The 18,262-nt window shown below is 38.0% G+C and overlaps 1 protein-coding gene across 3 annotated transcripts in view; it reads right to left on the bottom strand.

The window, feature by feature from the left end:
* Positions 1–18,262, bottom strand: part of Arhgap28 (Rho GTPase activating protein 28) — a 186,048-nt gene that overhangs the window by 131,506 nt on the left and 36,280 nt on the right. The gene's annotated exons all lie outside the window — the stretch shown is intronic.

The raw sequence follows: 18,262 nt of genomic DNA, 5'->3' as shown, positions 1-18,262 counted from the left end.
AAGCGACCTCAGTGGATATTTGTTCATTTTATCATCTTGCCCAGAAAGAAAGGATCCCAAACCTCAAAAGATCATGTGATCATAACTACCTCCTGCATCTAAGGAGCTCTCTTGCTCTAATTGAGAACCAGAAATCTACATGTTTCTCTTATTTTCCTCTCTAACCTATCTTAGTTCTCACTTTTTAGATAGGACAAGAGCTATTCTACTGCAGATCTTTTGCAAATGTTAATAATGAAAACTAAAAATTTAAGGTTGCTTACTCTGAATGTAGTTATTTTAGTTCCAAAATCCAAAAGATTTCCCATATGTATAGAAACTGAACATTCTACAGGTTTTGGCCAATGAAAGTGATTCCCTCAAGAACAGAGAACAGTGGTCAAATAAAAACATAAGTAACTATAGCTAGGGTAGAGCTCAGCGACAGAGCACTTGCCTAGCCTGAGGCACTGGGCTCCATCCCACCCCCCTCCCCCACACACAAACAGAACTGATAACCTTTTTATGTTTTTCTGAATTAAACAATTCAGAGACTGAGAAAATGTTCCTCCCCAAAGCCCTCCTCCCACCTCTTCCCTCACTCAGCTGCCCAAATGCTGGAGGGATTTTTTAATTGAATAATGAAAGATTCTAAAGAAGTTCTTTAACAGCTTCCAGCAGGCAGGCTTCCTCACCTTACATTTAGCCTCTGGCCTGACAAATACCAGTCCACCTGGAGCTTGTGAGTTTAACTACAGAGGGTTATCAGATGTGGCTTAAAGGCACACGCACATTTGACCCAGGGGAAGTAGGAGGAGTGATTGAGGGTGGAAAGGCTGTCCAGTAGGCGAGTTTTTGTTTCTGAATCTAATATAAGCACTCTTGTAAGGACCCAAAAGCTCTGACATCTTCTCCTGGGGATGTTAATGTACTGGCCAGCTATTTGTAGAATTGCTTTACTGCCCCAGTTATTGACAGCCTTATGGATAGCACCCTCTACTCTATTTTGTTAATAGATAGAAAGATTACTTCAAGTTACTAATCACAAGGTCTTGTGCTATTTCTATCATTATTTCAACCCATACATCTCACTTTAATAAAATTTATCTAATAATTGCTAATTGTCTCAACACTGCTGATGTCTGTTAATAAACATTTGCCACAGAAAACATAAAACCCAATCTTGTAAGAGAAGATGATTTATAGGTACAACTAAAAGGAACAAGTATCATAGAACACATTACCCAAATCCTAGGATCCTACCTAACAACAACAAGGTATGTACAATTCATAACTAAATTAAAATGATTTTTTTTCCTTATTGCATCTGTTGTTCTATGGATGGATAGAGATTTTCTATCAGGTGACTCCAGTAACTATGATTTGTGGGGAATAACATAAGTAAAACAAGGTTTCATTGGAATGCTAATCCTCTAGATAAGAAAGTATTTTGATAGCAAGTTAATTCCAAGAGGTTAGGGCTCTTTCTTTCCCAAAATAAGTAATAAAGGAGACAATCTCTCTTCCTCTTTTTCTTCCTCCCAACTGGTTATGGGCTAAGAAGGGCTCTCTGCTGGATGCTATGAAGACACAAAATGTGCAGTACAAGTTTCCTCTTGTAATCAATTCAAAAACTGGTTAGATAAGCACAGAAATCAGGATAGTAAAAAGGCAGCAAAGAGTAAAGAGGTGAAATATAACCTGATACTGGAATACAGAGCATGAAATGAAAAAGGCAGAGGTTCTAATTCTGGCTTTGCCACTGCCAAGCTGTGTGATCTTGGGCTAATTTCATAATCTCCCTAAATTTTACTTTCCTCCTGAATAAAAGAAAAGATCATTCTAGTACCTGCATCATGGGGTCATGGTGAACATTAAATGAATTATGAATGCAAATCCCTTAACAGAGTGCCTGGTTTTGGAAGTCACAAATGGTAACTCTCATGCAGAAGGAAAAGATTAAAGAAATAAAGTGCTATGGGTTTTCAAAGGAGAAAGAAAATGAGCTCCCACACATGAAATAAGAGATATGAAGTTTTCCAGCCTGGAAATTGCTTTGGAAGAGTGTGACTGTACAGGATATCCCTGATCTATGAAAAATGATTTGAGAAAGAGTGCCCGGAAAGAGCAGGAGCCACCTATCACCCCTTATCTCCCAGTTGTCCCACTCTCTTCCTTTCTGGGATGCCCCTACCATAGTTCTAATCTCAGTTTGAACTGATCCCACGTACAATAAATGGCCTTGGAGTCTCTTCCATCCCTCCCTCAAAACTGCTTCTTTCTGAGTACCAAAGAAGGTCTCATTGGCTATCTTAATGTCTAGGAGAAAACAATCAGAATATTCATAAAAATGGAAACTATTTCTGGCCATGATGGATTAACTAGTATAGGATTAGCATTTCCACCATAAATAACTAGAAAACTGGAGCAACTCTACCAAACACTGTTTACAGAGATTAGACAAAGAGAAGTGCAAGCTGTGATCCCAGAGAGAAAGGGAATGATTGAGTCCTATAGCTTCTTATCCCAGGCTTTTGCCTGCATGCCCCACCAGACTGGCAGTGCAGTAGGAACTCCAAGAACACTGGGTCTCACTGACTTAAGGAGAACAGAGTTCAGGGAAGCTCAGGCAGATGGGATTTTCTAGAAGTACCAGAGGGGAAGGAGCTAGGTAGACAAAGAGCTCTAGAAATCCACATAGGGTTTTCTTGAGTTTGTTGTGGAATATTAAGTCCTACATGTGCAGGGTCAATTTCACAAAGCTGGGCAAAAAACAAATGAGGTTCTCAAAGTTATACAATTCTCGGAGCTTCTAAAAGGCAGGGAGTTGTAAGAATTTTGAGCAGTTAGACTAGAAAGTCTGTGTTGACAGCCTTAACCTTTAGGTCACAACTCCAAATGTCTTCCACTTTTGTACAACTAAATCAACTCTTAACTAAAGGTTAGTCTAGAACTTCCCTAAGAAAACTTACAATGAAAGACAACAAAACTTTCTACTTGCCTTGTACCAAACAATGCCAAAATGAGAGGTCTAACAATCAAAAATTACTATACATGTAAAGAAACAAGAGAATGAGACACAGAAACAGACTTAGAAATGAAAGCATGGAGGAAAATACACACAAGTACATTAAAGAGCATTCACAAATATGCTCAATTACTTGAGAATTTTAAAAAAAGATTTGGGAGGATAAGTGAAAACTATAATACATGAAATTTTCTGTAAATGAGAAAAACATCTGAAATAAAGAATTTACTAGATGCATTGTCAGCATATTTACTGGTTACAAAACAAGAGACCAAAAAAATTTGAAGACAAAACAATATTAAAACCCACCCAAACTGAAACAAATAAAGGGGGAAAAAATTAAAAACTTGAACAGAACCCCTGTGCCCTCTGGGACAACATCAAGCGATCTAACATATATATTACTGGTGGAGTCCTGGGATGGGACTCCATACATATTACTCGAGTCCTGGGATGGGAGTGCGTGCGGTGAGGGAGAGAACACTGATCTAAAGAAATAGTGGCTGAATTTTTTCCAAGTTTATTGAAAACTATAGATCACAGATTCAAGAAACTAAATGAACTCCAAAAAAGCTCGCTCTCTCTCTCTCTCTCTCTCTCTCTCTCTCTCTCTCTCTCTCTCTCTGACACACACACACACACACACACACACACACACACACAAAAACAGAGGCAGGCATATAATAAGTACTTGATAAAAATTGAGATAAAGAGAAAATATTAAACTAGCAGAAAGCGAAAACCAGTCATATACAGAAGAACAGTAAGAATGACTATAAACTTCTCATCAGAAAAATATAAGCAAAAAGCTTGACATCATTAAAGTGCTAAAAACAACAACAAAAAGCTCAACCTAGAATTCTATATCCAATGAAAGCATCCATCAAAAATTAAGAGTAGATAAATACTGTTTTAGAAAAACAAAAGTTCAGAGAATTCATGGAAAGCCGATCTGCACTGTAAGAAATGTTAGAGCAAGTTTTTCGAGCAGAAGGAAAATAATACCAAATAGAAATTTGGATTTATATAAAAGAATAAAAAGTATAGGAAACTAGGCTGGGGCTGGGGCTCAGTTGCAGAGTACTTGCCTGTCATGTGTGGGGCACTAGGTTAGATCCTCAGCACCACATACAAAAATAAGCAAATAAAATAAAGTCATCTACAACTACAAAACAATTTTTTTAAAGTATAGGAAATTGTAAATCTGTGGACACATATACATGAAATGATATCATCTGAAGGTGAAACATGATAAGATAAAATGGCATATTGTAAACTCTGGAATGACCACTAAAAATAATAAGCAAAGAGCTGAAAGAGTGAAGAGAAAATGGAATTCTAAAACAAAACAAAATACCTCAAATAATCTAAAAAGAAACTAGACAAGAGGGAGAAAGGGGGGAAATAATAGATGGGATAAATAGAAAACATAAAAATAACAGACTAAACTCAAGCAAATATGTTGTCTATATAAAACCTTTAACTCTAAAGGCATAGGTACTCTACAATAGAAATGAAAGTATATCGTGTGTAGGTATGAATATGTTAACAAATCCTACCATTAATGTACGACTATAATGCACCAATAAAAAATGTGGAACAAAACAGATGTCAATGTATGGCCTAAGTACATCACACAAACACTAATCATGAGAAAGCTGGGATGGCCATGTTAATTCAGACAAAACAGACTTCCATGTTAGTCTGGGGGCTATATGAAGTGGGTATTAAGACTAAATCGGTTTCAGAAGATTTACTAGGGAAAACTGTCATGAAAGACAAAATAGGGAGTAAAGTCAGGAATTGGACATGGAAAGGCCTCCAGATGTGAATGGAGATCTGACACCTGCGAACATAAATGAGGAGAAGATGATTTGAGTAGGAGGAGTTTCTATAGTACAGACCTCCCAAAGCTCAGTCAGGCCCATGGAGAGCACCCAAGCAAAGACTGCCCTCTAAAAGTGCTGTAGACAGGCAGAAACAGCTCAAATACCACATTGGGCTGGCGGCATCCTAGGAAGAGTACAGATTCTGTAGAAAGGCTGAGGCAGACCCCCAAATGTGAGAACTAAAGCTGGAAGCCAAGTATTCTACTTTTTGGAAAGAAAGTCTAAGCCTCATGACTCTGTGGCTGCTACAATTTCAGAACAAGGCATATGGTTAAGAACAAAGAAAAATATTTCTAAGTGATAAAATGCTAAATTCCTAAAGAGAACCCAATGACCCTAAATGCATATGTACTGAACCACAGGTCTTCCAAATATTTAAAACAAAATAAAGTATGCACTTTGACCACAATAAAATTAAATTATAAGTTGGCAGAACAAAAATACTCAGAAAACCCCCAAATATTGGCAAACAACTCACTTTTAAAAAACCTAGAAGAAGTCCCAAGGGAAATTAGAAAATACTTAAAACTGAATAGTAAGAAAACTACACATATCAATATATATGGGATTCAGGCAATGCAACATTTAGAAGGGATTTCATAGCAATAAAATACTTATATTAAAATGGAGAAGCTGGGCGAAGTGGCACACACCTGAATCCCAGCAGCTTGGGAGACTGAGGCAGGAGGATCACAAGTCAAAGTCAGCCTCAGCAAAAGTGAGGCACTAAGCAACTCAGTGAGACCCTGTCTCAAAATAAAATACAAAATAGGGCTGGGGATGTGGCTCAGTAACCGAGTGCCCCTAGTTCAATCCCCAGTACTGCCCCCTCACATCCAAAAAAAAAAGAAGAAGAAAAGAAAAAAAAAATGGAAAAGATACTTTAAAAATCTGTGATCTAAGTTTCAGCTTAGGGAATCCAGTAAAAGAAGAACAATTAAATCTCATGTAATCAGAAGCAAAGAAATAATGAAGACAAAAACAAAAATCAATGAAAGAGCAAGTAGGAAAATAAATATTTTGAAAAAACAGGTTTTAGAAAAATGAATAAAATTGATAAACTCATAGCTTGACTTGGTCAAGAAAAGAGAATAAAAGACAAAAATGACTCAATGCCCTGTCATTGCACATACCTGAGGCAAGAGAATCACAAGTTTGAGGCCAGTTTTAGAAATTTAATGAGACCCTTAGTAACTCAGAGAGACCCTGTCTTGAAATTTAAAAAAGTAAAAAGTACTGGAGATGTAGCAAACAACTCACTTTTAAATAACTTGGAAGAAATCTCAAAGTGAATTAGAAAATACTTAAAATTGAATAGTAAGAAAACTACACTTATCAACATATGTGAGATGCAGCCAATGGTAAAAGCACCCCTGAATTCAATGCCTAGTACCAAAAAAAAAAAAAAAGAAAGAAAGAAAGAATGAATGAATGAATGAAATGAAAAGAAAAAAGAATGAAAAGCATAAGATTGTTCCTAAAAATCCTACAGATAGAAAAAGATATAAATGAAATATTGTGACCAACTTTATCCCAAGAAATTTAACAACTTATATGAAATGGACATAATTCTTTAAAGATAAGTTATTAGAACTAAGCAAGGAAGATATAGGCTCTACCCATATTTATTAGAGAAACTGAATTCATAATTTAAAACATTCCCACAAAGAAATTCCATGCCCAGGTAATAATAACCATTCAACATTGAAGGAATAAAGGATACCAAACCTGAACAGACAATAGAAGTGAGGGAAACCCCTCTCATATCATTGTAAGAAACCAGGATAACCTTGAAAATAAAACCATACAAAGACATTCCAAGAACAAAACCTACAGATTGCTGGACATGTGGTGCATGCCTGTAATCCTACCAATCTGTGACACTAAGGCAGGAGGATCACGAGTTCAAAGCCAGCCCAGTTAACATAGTGTACACTGTCTCAAAATAAGAAGTAAAAAAGGCTGGGGATGAAGCTCTGTGATAGAGCACCCTTGGATTCCATTCCCCATCCCACAAAATAACAACAACAAAACCCTACAGATCAACATTGTTCAGCAAATCAAATCAGAACTAAATGCTGACATTTGTGCCTAATTGCTAAAGCCTGTATAGATAATTACTATTGAGTCATATTTCTTTCTTAAATCACTGTAAGTCATCTGTTGCAGATGAAGACATATTTTTAAAACAATTTTTTACTTATATATGACAACAGAATGCATTACAATTCTTATTACACATATAGAGCACAATTTTTCATATCTCTGGTTGTATACAAAGTATATTCACACCAATTCATGTTTTCATACATGTACTAAGTGAAGTTAGCCATTCCAAAAAACCCAAATGTCAAATGTTTTCTCTGATATAAGGAGGCTGATTCATAGTGGCGTAGGGAGGAGGAGCATGGGAGGAATAGAGGAACTCTAGATAGGGCAGAGGGGTGGGAGGCAATGGGCATGGGGTTAGAAATGATGGTGGAATGTGAAGACTTATATTTTTATTGGTCACTTGGCTTAATTGATTTTGTTCCATCATCCCAGATGTAAAATACCTGTAAAAACTGAAATTGAGCAACAAAATATCATTTATGGTAACATTGAAATAATGTTTGAAGATTTATTATATTCACAGAATTGAAAACTGGGGACTTAATGGGTCTTGGTTAAGCACACTCCAGACTAACTAAGTCAATGCAATAAAATGGCTGGTACACAGCAGCCACCTATGAATTCTAATGTTTGAACTTTTTTAGTACCTAGAACAGAGGATAACATGTAAGTGTAATTGTTTGCAGAGTTGAATTGATTAAGTATGGAGACTGGATGTAGAATAACATTACAGAAGTTATGATTGATTTGAATCCTAAAGCAAGGTTAAAAACAGACTCTAACCATCTTAGTTTGTTTGCTTTGGGAACATATAGCTCATCTCCAACTGGACTGCAGCCTCAAGTGGTAAGGCAGGCTTTAAGTTCCTAGGAATGGGTTGTTCCATAAGGCCAGGGACAACACTGACTCTAGCTGAGGGTTTCACTGATTCTAAAGAAGCCTCATTTTCCTCTGAACTCTTGTAGCACTTTAAGAAGCTTAACACATACTTTGATTATCTTGAGCTATTTTTGTAGTAATTAGGAATAGTTTAAGGACAATTTCTTTATCACATCTGTATACACAGTGGAAGTCTTGCTATTGTTTTCAGTTGTCCCCCAGCATAGTTATAAACATTGCTACCACAGTGAATACATTTCCATTTGTGAATCATAACAATCACTTAGTTTTCCTTTTAAGTTGAACAATGGGGGATCATAGTAGATCTTACTTTTTTTTGGTACTGGGAATTGAACCTAAGGGTGTTTTATCACTGAGCTACATCTCTAGTCCTTTTTAATTTTTTAAATTTGAGACAGGGTCTTTCTAAACTGTTTAGGGTTTCACAAAACTGCTGAGACTGGCCTCCAACTTTTGATCATCCTGCCTCAGCCTCCTCAGTCACCAGGATTACAGGCATGTACCAGCAGTCCTGGCTTTTTTAGTAGGATCTTCTTCAGGCACTTTCAGAAGATCTATCTGAATGCCCAAATTTTCCAAGATAAAAATTTTTACATGCTGATAACTATCTTACAACTTATACTTCTTTTTTGTGGTACCAGGGATTGAACCCAAGGACACTGAATGGTTACATTGAGCCACATCCCCAGGCCTTTTTTATATTTCAAGACAGAGTCTATGTTGCCTAGAGCTTCAGTAAGTTGCCAAGACCAGCTTTGAACTTGTGATCCTCTGGCCTCAGCCTCCCAAGCCACTGGGATTTACAGGCATGTACCATGGTACCCAGCTTACTTCTTTCTTAATCTAATATCACAAATTAATTGCCTTTTCAAGTTCCACACAAGTATTCTTTTTTACTTAATGAAAAAGTTACTGAAAGAAGTTTATCACTTTATTTTTTTAAATTTCACATTTGATTTGTTTATAGTGTATATATATAGAGAGAGAGATTAACACAGAATTTGCATCCTTAGTTCTCTTTCCAAAATATTTTTTGACTGGGGAAAATTTCACTCCCTCTTAACCATTAGTCTCTTCACCTTTATTAGATATGGAAGTTTCTGCAAACTTAGGCAGAGAAATAGAAAGCTATGTTGGGATTCAGATCCCAGCCAGTAGTCAAAACCACTCTAAAGTTCAGTGATACCCATGAACGACCTGTTAACATATACCACACAGCGTCCATGATGGTGTATCTGCAAAATGAAAAAATAGCACATTTCATAATTTTCTAACAAATGGCAAAGTCACAATAAGTTCACAAATACCAATCTGACTTTATACACAAAGGGAATTTTAAGGGAAAAAATGGAAAAAGAGACTAATATTATTGAACATCAGGTAAAAAAACAGTCCTACTTTTATACATCAGTTGTATGTCTTTATGTAAATGAGAAATCTATATTACACAACTATTCAGAAGGTAGTAATTTAATAATCCGTATCTCTGAAGATACTTTTCATATTACAGAGGCTTTCATCTCAATATCAGGTACTGTACTTCGTCTTATCCAATAAAGCAAAGGCCCATATTATTTTAAACATAAAACAAAGTGAGTCTTGTATTTATAAATTGCTTTCCTTCTACAAAACTGAATACTTTGATTTATGTATTTTCTTCTCTTTTGGGGGGCAGTACCAGAGATTGAAAACAGGATCTTGCCTATGCTAGGCAGGTGTTAAGCCAGTAAGTTACCTCCCTAGCCCTTTTATTTGTATTTCAATTTTTATTTGGAATCAGGATCTCACTAAGTTGTCCAGCCTGGCTTCAAACTCACAATCCTCCTGCTTTGGCCTCCTGAGTAGCTGGGATTACAGGTGTACACTAACATGCCCAGATAATTTCTACATTTTCTTGCTCCCTTATTTCTATTAACTGGTGATAAAAGCTATAAAGCAATAATGAAGGCAATTATTCAGTAAGCTTTACACAATGTGGACAGAGAATTCAGGGTGCCAGAGAAAGGACAAGGAGGAAGAAACAAGAGGGTGCAGCAAATTATCCCAAGTGAGTACGATTCTCTACAGCACATGGTACACTTCGTTTTGACTCAGGCTAGTGCTGAGATATAAGAAGTGATTTCTTCATTCAACAAATATTTTTGAATGCCTGCCAGGTACCTTACCCTGTGTTGGAGATAAGAGGTATAATGGCAAGCAAAGACAGACATGTTCTCTGCCCTTATCATCAAGATTACTGTCTAAAAGATAACAAGTGCTATTGAAGAGGTGGAGAAAAGAGAGAACATGCACACTGGTGGTGGGAATGTAAACTAGTACAGCTGCTATGAACAAGAATGTGGAGATTCCTCAAAAAATTAAAAATATAACTACTATAGGATCCAGCCATCCCACTTCTGGGTTTACATCCAAAGGAAATGCCATTAATTTGTCAAAGAGGTACCTGTACTTCCATGTTTACTAAGGTACTATTCACAAGTCAAGAAACAGAAACAACTGACGGGTCCATCAACTAATGAAGAAAATGTGGTTCTTATATACAATGGCGTGCTGTTCACCTGTAACAAAGAAAGAGATCCTGTCATTTGTGACAACGTGGATAGAATGGGGGATCATTATGTTAAGTGAAACAAGTCAGGCATAGAAAGACAAGCACTACATGTTCTCACTCACATGTGGAATATAAAAAAGTTGATCTCATAGAAGTTCAAGGAGAACAGTGGCTTCCAGAAGCCAGGGACAGAGGGAGGGATGGAGAGAGGTTGATCAGTGGGACTAAGTCATAGTTAGAAGTAGGAAGTACCGGTGTTGTGCTATTGCACTTAATGTGACTACAGATAACAATAGCATACTGTGTATTTCAAAAAGATAGTGGAAAGGATCTTGAATGTTTTCACCTTAAAAAATGATAAATGAGAAGACAGATATGCTTACCCTGAATGAAGATTACATAATGTGTTCATGTATTGAAACATCACATGGTACATCATAAACATATACTACATATATGGGCCAAAAAATATTACTGTCTAAAGGGAACACCATTCCTGTGACTATAATTCCAAATGGTAACATGTCATGAAAATAAAAAGCACAACATGCAGGATGGCCTGACCGACCGTAGGAGTGGTGGAGGCCTCCCTGAGCAGGAGCTGCTTGAGCTGGGAGTAGAGGACAGTGGTATGCAGTGACATGCAGAGGCAGGTAGCTGATGGCCACAACAGCACAGCAGGACAATAGAGATGCCAGCAGCCCCGGGGAAGAGGGGTGTAGGGCATTTGAGCAACTTAGGAGAGGACAAGCTCACAGACGCCCCGTGGAGAGGAGGAGGGGGCCAGAAGATGCCCAGCCTTGCAGCCATGTTAAGGATCTCTTCTCTATCCGTAAACAATGGGAAGCCACTGGAAATGGCTTAAGCAGAATTTCAGTACTACCTTTTCAAACTTTTACTTATACAATGTATACTAAAAAAAAGCATGGAAAATGAATGACTGTACTTCCATGGAGTCTCCAAATACAGTACAACATATAACACGGTCCCTTCAGATATGGTATAAATTATAATACAGTCCCTTCCAAAATGGTATAACATCTAACACAGTACCTTCAATGAGGCATATAGTACCTTTCAACATGATTCAATGCATAATTCCTTTTGATATACAATAAAAACATCTTGACTTGATATGAAAACAGTCACAATTTTCCCTCATTAAACAAATATTTATTGATCTCTGATAGACATGAGTCTAGCCACTTGAGATCCTTCAGTGAATAATACAAAGACTCTTACCCTCATGAAGGTACTGGGGACCAACTGAGTAATACATAAAATGAGCAAATCATAGAGCATTAGAGGAAATGATCTGCCATGACAATAAGAAAAGGAACAGGAGGTTAAGTAGGGGAGGGAGACAGCCAGTCAGGAGATAGCTGTCATGCCTTGACTAGAAGATGAAATATGTACAGTTTTGTTTATAAAACCTTGACAATTTCTCCTCAAATAAAGATTTCATCATTGCAGTTTCTAGACACACTTCAAATTTAATGTCTGGGGCAAAAAATCAAAGGGAATATGAGATGTTGTTCAGCTCAACACTTCTGTACTTTGTCTTCTTGTGATGGTTCTTCTACTGAGGAAAATGTTTTGAATATTCATTATTTATTGTCTTCCACTTGGCAATGACTTATCCAGGGACAAAACATTCACAGAGGGACAACTGTTATAACTTCAGCTTCTTTCAGCTGGAAAATTCCCAGGGAATTTTGTTTTCAAAGTCCTTATGAGCCAGGTGTGCACCTGTAATCCCAGATACTCAGGAGGCTGAGGCAGGAGCATCCCAAGCCTCAGGCCAGATTTAGCAACCTATCAAGACCCTGTCTCAAAATAAAAGTTAAAGAATGGGCTGGGATGTAGTTCAGTGGTAGAGTGCCCCTGGGTTCTATCCCCAGGACTGCAGGTAAAAAAAAGTCCTTGTGTCATAAGAGGTACTTCATAGTACCAGAATGCAGGAGTGGGAAATGAAGGGTGAATATACATAACTAAGTTTCCACTAATTAATATGCTTAATTAAAAGCCAGTTCTAATTAGGTTTTAATATAAGTATCAAGATCAAAACCTCTTTTTTTTTTTAATGAAAAATTCTGTAAGTAATAACCTAGCTTCTCTGACAATCCAAACAATTCCAAAATGGTTACCAGGAGCAAAACCAATAAGAAAGATTGTCAGGAGGAACTGTGCTCTGAATCCAAGCTGGCAAGTAGTTCTTGTTTAGTGAGCCCTGGACAGCCAGCTCTGACCATCAGCTGTTGGGTGCCAATGACCATTAACCCGACTACACGCTGAAGGCTCTGAGTCACAGGATGACCGTAGTGTTTACACTGTATTTCTACCAAGGCCTGATTTTACTGCCAATTTTGAACAGCTTAAGTTATAAACAACAATCTTTGGTAATTCTTCTGCAGGAAACAAGCAATACAGACCATGAGTGCAGATGTTATGATATAACCACATATGCATTCTATAAAGACAGAAACAACAAAAATCAAGCTTAACTATCTATAGAGAGTCAGGTCAAACAAGTTTTTATCTTCTCCAAATGGGTTCTGCCTTTACTTTTGACAATGATCTTTAATATATGAAGCCATTTTCATTCTCCTCATGTGTAAGAAAGCCAAAGTGTAGTTTCTACTTTCAGAGAGCAATGTGTATAATCAAGATGTCATACTGGGCTTAAATGATGAAGACAGAACAACAGTTCATACATTGACTAGCTGATGAATAGTGTTCTAAGTGTCTTATAAATACTAACCTCATCCTCATTACCATATAATTATCACCATCATTTTACAAATGAGGAAATGAACAGAAAGGACCAGTAACTTGCCCAAGATGGCATAGCGACTCCTTTTTTTTCTTTACTGGGGACTGAATCCAGGGCTTAATGCATTTAGCTACATCTCCAGCCCCTTGTTATTTTATATTGAGAAAAGGTCTTGCTAAATTGCCGAGGTTGTCCTCAAACTCATGCTCTTCCAGTTTTGGTCTCCTAAGTAGCAAGAATGACAGGCACACACCACCTAACCTGCAGCACACCTAACCTTTTGAAGCCAAACAAGCTTGAAAGTAATGTATGCTAGTTACTGCCTTTGCTTTCACATGACTAGAATTTATATTTTTATAAGTCCTCTACTTCTGGGAATGATATTTTATATCTATGTGGAATTCTTTTGTGTGTGTGTGTGTGTGTGTGTGTGTGTGTGTGTGTGTGTGTGTCTACATGAGCATAAACTAAATTAGAAACAACATAGCTCAGGGAAATAATAGCATGGTTCTTTTGTGACCTTTTCAGCAGCAGGTTGACTTGTGAGAACGAGAAGCCTATTTAATAACACAGTGCACTCCCAAGGATACAAGCACTTTTGCAAAAGGCATCACAATAGCAAGTGAGAAGAAGCTGTGGAATGCAGAGATAAGCAGAGCTGAACCCAGCACAGACACCTGGCTTCCACCAGCCCAGAGGGAAAAGAAATCAATCTGGTTCTAAAAACAAAACAAACTCCCCACATCCTGGAAAAAGAAAAGGATGATAAGTTTAAGTACAGAAACTTGGTCTGTAAGCCCAACTCATAAGACAAGAAAAATCATACTCAATTGTTCTCTTTGAATAGAAGATGACAGGAAAATGTAAGTACTGGGTGATTTTTATATGACTTGTGGGAAAAGAAAAGGAAAAAAACTGGCATTTATTAAACACCCAGGTTGGGCCAAGCACTGTGTTAAGTTGTCCCCATTTCATGTTCTTAAATCTTGACTATACATTTATAAGGCATATTCTCCCCATTTCTAGAGATTAAAAGAATGAAGATTGAAATAGGTAATATAAATTACCCAAGTAAATATGAGAAGTGGCCAGAGTGTGACATCAGAGCCATTGCACTCCAAAGATTGTGTCGCATGTACCTACTGCTCTCCCATGTCAGGGGCTGTCTTTGTAACGGCTGGTCTATTTTATTTGATAAGCCAGATTGTATCAGGTCAAAAGCTGAGCTCTGGGGTGAGACTCCCTAAATGTGAATCCTAGTTCTGATAATGACCAACTAAGCAGTCCTAGGCAAGTTGCTGGCCTCATTGGGCTTCAGTTTCCCCAGACATGGCTAATAGGACTCATCCAGAAAGATGCTGTGAATATTAAACTAGTTCATCAACATGTGAATCATTAAGGTAATGTCTAGCACATAATCCTCAACACATGTTCTTATTTGTACTATAATTAAGGCAATTCTCTGCTATTACATAAACAATTTAAAGCAAGTTCAGTCACCCATCACTTAATGAATATGTTCTGAGAAATGTGTAATTAGGTGATTTTGTCAAGGTGCAAACATCATAAAGTATACTTACACACAGTAAGATATGTATGAAATCACTTAACGGTGTAATCTTAGGTGACCTCTGTAGTAGAAGTGGTCCAATATTGATAGAAACATTGTTACTTGGCATATATTACATGCAAGTACTACAAACATATTGTGTCCCCAGCTCTTCACATAATCCTTGAACTGAAATAAATGTTTATTGTAATAGTTTCAATATTGAAATAAATGTCTAGTCTAGAGGACTGTAAATAAACACTCTCAGGATGGTGTACATGGCCTTAAGTATATGGCCTGCTATTACCTCTCCCACATTATCTCGTACTTTAGGTCTAAGATCAATGTCTCTTTTTTTTTTTAGATGTCTTAATTTTATTTATTTATTTATTTATTTTTATTAGTTGTTCATGACAATATAATGATCTTGACATATCATACATTTGATTCAAGGGGTATTATTTCTCATTTTTCCAAGTGTACAAATTGCAGAATCACATTGGTTATACAGCCATGTATATACATACAGCAATACTAGTGTATATTTTATTCTGCTGCCCTTCCTATACCCCCTCCTCTCTCCTCCCCTCCCATCACCTCTCTCTACCCAATCTAATGTGACACATTTCTCTTTCTTTTCTCTTCCCCCTCACATCATCATACATGTATTTTGTATAACGATGAGGGTCTCCTTCCATCTTCCATGCAATTCCCCTTCTCCCTCCCATTCCCTCCCACCTCTCTTCCCTATTTAGTGGTAATCTTCTTCTCATTCTCTTCCTCCCTACTCTATTTTGAGTCACCTCCCTTATATCAGAGAAGACATTCGGCATTTGTTTTTTAGGGATTGGCTAACTTCAGTTAGCATAATCTGCTCTAATGCCATCCATTTCCCTGCAAATGCCATGATAAGATCAATGTCTCTTATGGATGGATCCCTCCCTGTCACCCCATTTTAAATTATGATGACCCCATCATCTAATTCTCTGACACCTCTGATCCCTATTACTTCAATGCCCTTATCAGAATACAACATACACTAACTAAAAATTTAATTAATCTATTTCACTGATTACCTCCCTAGAAAAAGCTTCATGATGGTAGAAATTATTGCTTGATTTCTTTTGTACACTACTGCTTTTTCCACACCAAGAACAGGGTTTGGCACTTAGTAAGTAGGTTCAATACATATCTGTTAAATGATAGATAAACTGAAGTATCCCCCGCCTTTTTTGGTACCAGAGATTGAATCCAGGGACATTTAACCACTAAGCCACATCCCCAGCTCTTTTTACATTTTATTTTGAAACAGGGTCTTGTTAAGTTGCTTAGGGCCTCACTAAATTGCAGTGGCTGGCTTTGAATTTATAATCCTCCTGCCTCAACCTCCCAAGCTGCTGAGATTGCATATGTGTGCTTGCACCCAGCAAGCCATTAATTTATTAAAGGTCATTATTTCAATTTCAATGTTGTGTGGGTGTTTTAGTTAGCTTTTTCATGGCTGTAACCAAAATACCCAACAAGAACAACTTAGAGGAGGGAAAATTTAGTTGGGACATACTATTTCAAAGATCTTGATACATATTTCACAGACTTCATTGCTTTAGAGCCAATGTAGCACAATGGTGCAGCACCACATCTGGAGGAAGCAGAGGAAAGCTACTGGGGTGATGATAGTGTCAGGAAGCAGAGAAAGAAGTGAAGGAGGGATATGAAAAGAGAAAGAGGCCTCAAGAAAAACAACATGGCCCAGTGACACACCTCCACCAGTGACACCAACCTGCCTATAGTTACTAACCAGTTTGTCCATTTAAAGTGGGATAGACTGATCAAGTAATAGATCTTGTTATCTAATAATTTTACCTCTGAATATTCCTGCATTAACAGGAGCTTTTGAGCACACCTCATATCTGAACCAAAACATTCTACCCCTGGCCCCTAAAATCTCATGCCTACATCTCACAATATAAACTGCCTTAAGTAGCTGGGCATAATGGTGCACGCCTATTATCCCAGAGGCTGTGGAGGCTGAGGCAGGAGGATCCCAAGTTCAAAGCTGGTGTCATCAACTTAGCAAGGCCATAAGCAACTTAGCAAGACCCTCTCTCAAAATAATAAAAAGGGCAAGGGATGTGGCCCAGTGGTTGAGCACCCTGGGTTTAATCCCACAAACAAACAAGAACAAAAAAAGAAAATAAACAAAATGCTTTTAGTTCATCTCCAAAAGTTCCATAGCTTTAACAGCTAAAAGCATTAGTGAAAAGTCCAAAGTCTCATCTGAGACTCAAGGCAAACACTTTGCTATGAGCCTTTAAAAAAATCAAAAGCAAATTACAGATATCGAATATATAGTGGACAGAGTAAAACAGTCCCATTCCAAAAGGGATGAATAGGAAAACAGAAAGAAAGGATGCCACCAAAACAAGACCAAAACCCAGTCAGGCAAACAGGTCCCCTCATAGCTCATGGCTCCACATAAGACACATGGTGGCAAGATGTGCTCTCCCAAGGGCTTGGGCAGACCGATTCCTTTGGCCTTGCTGGTTGCAGTGCACATAGGCCCTCTTTTAGTCTGGCTCTCTCCACAGCCAGCTTTTCTCAGCAGACAGTCTGTGTTGCCAGCATCTCTTAATCCCTGGAATCTCCATTCCAGCTTAGGCTTCAGCTTCACAGTTTCACAAATTGCCCTCTCAGGGATAGTCCACAGAAACCCCAACCCTGCCTGGCCTCCTAGGCCTTCCCTGAAATCTTGATGGAAGGCTCCATGACTTCTTTATTTTAAGGTCCTGTATTCCTGCAGACAGGGACAACACCAAGGTCTGCTCCCAGCTCATAGAATACCTGGGCCCCCTGGCATCACAGCAATAGCAGCTTCTGAGTACCTTCATGACTCAGCAGGTGAAACAACTTCCTAGGCTTCCCTGTGAGTAGGGTGCCCTTATGATCTCTTATCAAAAGGCGACACAGGAGCATATAGTGGGAGTGATCATACAAATTCCTGAGATGCCCTCAAGCCAGCTTTCCTATTGTCTCTTTGAAAAGTGCTTCAGTGGCTGGAATCTCTTCCACAAGCACATCTTCCTTGGCACCAGCTTTATGTGTACTTTTCTGGCCAAACTGCAAGTTTTTAAAACCCTTTATCTCTGTTTTCTGTACCCAATTCTCACAGTAAACTTAGCTAAAAACTTTCAGCAATATCCATGCCACTAACTTAATACTGTTCCACCTTGAATTTTCCTTCACCAGAATAATCAGTCCATCACCTTTTATATATATATATCAGGAATTAGACCCAGGTGCTTAGCCACTGAGTCACATCCCCATCCCAATTTATATTTTATTTTTGAGAAGGTCTAGCTAAGTTGCTCAGAGCCTCACTAAGTTGCTGAGGCTGGCTTTGAACTTGCAATCCACTCGGCTCAGCCTCCCAAACCACTGAGATTACAGGCACGCACCACCACATTTGGCAATTAGTCCATCA

This window comes from Ictidomys tridecemlineatus, chromosome 13, assembly GCF_052094955.1.
Source record: "Ictidomys tridecemlineatus isolate mIctTri1 chromosome 13, mIctTri1.hap1, whole genome shotgun sequence".
NCBI lineage: Eukaryota > Metazoa > Chordata > Mammalia > Rodentia > Sciuridae > Ictidomys > Ictidomys tridecemlineatus.
Note: the sequence above shows the minus strand (reverse complement) of the source record. Positions and strands in the feature narration are given on the sequence as shown.